Source organism: Bison bison, unplaced genomic scaffold, assembly GCF_000754665.1.
Source record: "Bison bison bison isolate TAMUID 2011002044 unplaced genomic scaffold, Bison_UMD1.0 scf7180017864067, whole genome shotgun sequence".
NCBI lineage: Eukaryota > Metazoa > Chordata > Mammalia > Artiodactyla > Bovidae > Bison > Bison bison.
Genome location: NW_011494639.1, coordinates 2,730,439 through 2,734,957, shown reverse-complemented (window position 1 = coordinate 2,734,957; position 4,519 = coordinate 2,730,439).

Sequence of the window (4,519 nt, the reverse complement as noted above, 5' to 3'; positions counted from 1 at the left end):
ATTAAAAGACGCTTACTCCTTGGAAGGAAAATTATGACCAACCTAGATAGCATATTCAAAAGCAGAGACATTACTTTGTCAACAAAGGTCCATCTAGTCAAGGCTATGGTTTTTCCAGTAGTCACATATGGATGTGAGAGTTGGACTGTGAAGAAAGCTGAGTGCTGAAGAATTGATGCTTTTGAACTGTGGTGTTGGAGAAGACTCTTGAGAGTCCCTTGGACTACAAGGAGATCCAACCAGTCCATTCTAAAGGAGATCAGTCCTGGGTGTTCTTTGGAAGGAATGATGCTAAAGCTGAAACTCCAGTACTGTGGCCACCTCATGAGAAGAATTGACTCCTTGGAAAAGACTCTGATGCTGGGAAGGATTGGGGGCAGGAGGAAAAGGGGATGACAGAGGATGAGATCAATGGACATGAGTTTGAGTGAACTCCGCGAGTTGGTGATGGACAGGGAGGCCTGGCGTGCTGCAATTCACGGGGTCGCAAAGAGTCGGACATGACTGAGCGACTGAACTGAACTGAACAGCTGATAAACAATATTATGATCATTTCAGGTGAACAGCAAAGGGACTCAGCCATACATATACATGTATCCATTCTCCCCCCAAACCCCCATGCCATCCAGGATGCCACAGAACTTACCTTGCCAGAGCCCTGGGTTTCCTTCTGAATTGATGACCTCTAATTGACCTTCCATGGGGGGAGGGACTGAGCATCCCACCTGCTGTGGGGCCTTCTTCTGCCCATCAGCACCCCAAGAGCTCTCTCCAATGTCTCATCCTCCTCCTGTCCCCACATCCAGCCCAAGGCCACCCCAGACAGCAACAACGTGTCCTTGGGGGCCTCTGGAGAGCTTTCTGCACAGTGTCTCTTCTCACCATCTCTTTTCTTAGCCCCAAGAGGAATTATATGCAGTACTCACTCTTCTTGCCTCACCATTCACAATCCCAAGAATGTAACCTCAAAACACCACCACCACACATGCACCCACTTGTCCTTAACAGATCTTTCTTCCTTAATAATTCTTTTCAACTCTTGTCCACTTATCTCAGGAAGATTGCTCTCTCCAGTGCTCTCCCCATCTCTGTTCATTTCAGCTGTGCAGAGAGCCAATCAGGGTAGACATGTTTTAAGGGATTTAATGACACAACAGTATCAAAGAAAAGAAAGCTGCACCTTTGGGAATATAACTAGAAATTTTTTTTTTTTAATGTCCAAACTCATAAATGTTCCTAAAGACTCAGAAAATTCTCAAGTTTCTAATGTTTCAATCTTCTAAATACAATTACGCTCTTCTTTAGGCACAAGCTACCACAATGAAATTAAAGAAATCCTTACTCAAATGTGTAAGTGATGCCTTTTTTCTGTTTTTCATGCATAGATTCAGGGCTGCAGCAACATTATCAGTTAAGTGCGCATCCATGCAACAGCCTGGACTTCCCTTGTGGTTCACACGGTAAAGAATCCACCTGCAATGCAGGAGACCCAGGTTCAATCCTTGGGTCAGGAAGATTTCATGGAGAAGAAGGGAATGGCAACCTACTCCAGTATTCTTGCCTGGAGAATTCCATGGACAGAGGAGCCTGGCAGGCTACAGTCCACGAGGCTGCAAAGAATCAGACATGACTGAGTGACTTAACACTCACACATTCAATACCCTAGAAACTCATCACCATTTACATCATGATTTCTATAGGAAACAGCCAACCTACAACAACACAGCCTGTTTTAAAGTAGGAATCTACCTGATCAATCTATATAAAGGAGGTTACATTACTGATGTGAGAGCTAAGGAGGGTTACAGGGAGATCTGATGGTAAAGATGTGTCTGAGAACACTTCCACTTCAGAGGGAATACTGGTCAGGATGATAAGAAAAAATGTGGGTAGTTTAGGAGCCAAGTGGCAAAGGGTCTTAAACATATATGACTTTTAATTTTTGTGTGAAGCTTCAGGAAGACCTTTGACATGGTGGTAGCATCAAGAGGCAGGGAGGTCAGCGATTCAGGCCCTTGGTAGGAAGTGGAGAGAAAGTTCTAGAACCATGCAACACAGTAGGAAAAATCAAGTTGCACATGGCACCAAACTAGTCCAGGAGGCAGTGGGGTGGAGGGGGAATAAGGGACCTAAAACAGCATCTCCAAAGCTGTTAAGACTATATTGTCCCAAAGTTGGTGTTACTGATGAGAGTAGGGAACTGGCACAAAGTGAAGACTAAGAGAGAAAATGCATTTAAGATTAGGCCTTGGAAGAAAACCATGGCAAAGGTTTTCCTGGGATTAAAGGAAAGAAGTCAGACTGGATGAACAAGATCTCTCTACCTTGTATTGGGTATAAGAGCCCCAGGCTGAGTAGTTCCAAAAAGTACTATATTTATCTGGGAACTATAGAACTCATGGGGCCCACATAATAAAACCTTAGCTGGAAAATGGCAAGGCTTCCTCCACGAAGAGAAGGTTTTCTATACTGAAGCAATGTACCTTTGCTTTCACGTTGTAATTTAACACTCCACCTGCTTTCAAAGATGCCATCCACTCTCATTCCCACCAGGAGGACTAACAGTTAGCTCTTTTTTCAGGGATCAGAGTCCTGCTCAGAGAAAAGACACAATCTGCCCAAGGATCCAGAGAAGCCAGCAAAGGAGAAAAAAACAGAACCTAAGTTCTCAACGCCCACTCTCTTAGGCAGAAATCCTGTTCCTTACTCTTGGCAGAAAAGGACAGTTCACTGTGCCAAAGCCTGAAGTGTACATGCACACAACTTCTGTAAGATGCTTTTCCCCAGCGATTTCCAACATCTTTTCAAAAGTCCTTTATCTTTACTGTTGCTAAGTACAACAAATGGATTCCAACACTTCCTCTTTAAATTCTTTCCTGCTCCTCACCCTTGGTATTTAGCACTAAATGGGGTCTAAATAGCACCTGGGCTTCCATGGTGGCTCAAACAGCAAAGAATCCACCTGCAATTCAAGAGACCTGGATTCGATCCCTGGGTCAGGAACATCCCCTGGAGAAGGGACTGGCAACCCATTCCAGTGTTCTTGCCAGGAGAATTCCACGGACAGAGGAGCCAAATATTCCCATGCACCAGATGACTTTAAAACAGCAACCTCAACATGAAGCTAACAATCTCCAGCACCATCACCATCACTATGCCCAACTAACTAAACTGAAATATTTCTCTACTGAGTTTGCTGCTGCTGCTAAGTCGCTTCAGTCGTGTCCGACTCTGTGGGACCCCACAGACGGCAGCCCACCAGGCTACCCCGTCCCTGGGATTCTCGAGGCAAGAACACTGGAGTGGGTTGCCATTTCCTTCTCCAATGCATGAAAGTGAAAAGTCAAAGTGAAGTTGCTCAGTCGTGCCAGACTCTTAGCGACCCCATGGACTGCAGCCTACCAGGCTCCTCCATCCATGGGATTTTCCAGGCAAGAGTACTGGAGTAGGGTGCCATTGCCTTGTCCGCTACTGAGTTTACCCAGAGTTAAGTAACAGCTGTACTCTAATACTGACTCATTGGGAAAGACCATGATGCCAGGAAAGACTGAAGGCAGGAGGAGAAGAGGACGACAGAGGATGAGATGGTTGGATGGCATCCCTGACTTGATGACATGAGTTTGAGCAAGCTCCGGGAGTTGGTGATGGACAGGGAAGCCTGGCGTGCTGCAGTCCATGGGGTCACAAAGAGTCGGACACGACTAAGCGACGGAACTAAAATGTACTCTAATAAGTAGTATTGACAGATTACCTTCTCTGATAAAGCACTTTAAAAGTATTCTTTCACTTCATCTCCATAACAGCTCTGAGCTTGGTACTTCTGGTACCCTCATTAACACAAAAGACCACCAAAGCCCAGAAGGATCAAGAAATCTCCCCAAATCACACAAATCTAAGGAGCAGAGCTTAGATTAATACTCACCAAGTCTAATTCCAGAGCCTTCCTTCACCCACCTCCCTATTGTTCAAGTTCACCCGATTCATTTTTTTCAACATCTACGATGAAATCAATTCATCAGGAAAGCTAGAAGATAACACAAGCTATACACATGCAAAAGAATTTAAAGTTACGTATAGTATAGATACTCCCCAGGAAGAAAATCAACTAGATGTAATCCAAATACACAGGAAACATCTAACTCACACATTTCTTAAGAGATTTACTGAAGAAGACGAACTAAACCAAACTAATTTACCTCGGATATGAGGGGAAAGTCAGCAGTTATATAGAAATAAGGATTGAGTAAACTTGAAATAGTTCCACATTTAGGAACAAATGAGCACTCTGGAAACCACAAAGTAATAAAGCAAAAGAAACTCATGCCCACTGAAATGACAAAGGCATTACAGAAAAGAAAATGCCATAGCAGAGCAATATTCTAGCACATTTGGAAAAAAATGTTAGGAGACTTTTACTCTTTTCCAGGTCCAACTTGTTGAAACAGAGACCTATTTTGCAGAATATAAATTACATGACTTCTACCAGAAAAATCAAGCCCAGATTCATGGTGTCTTCTCA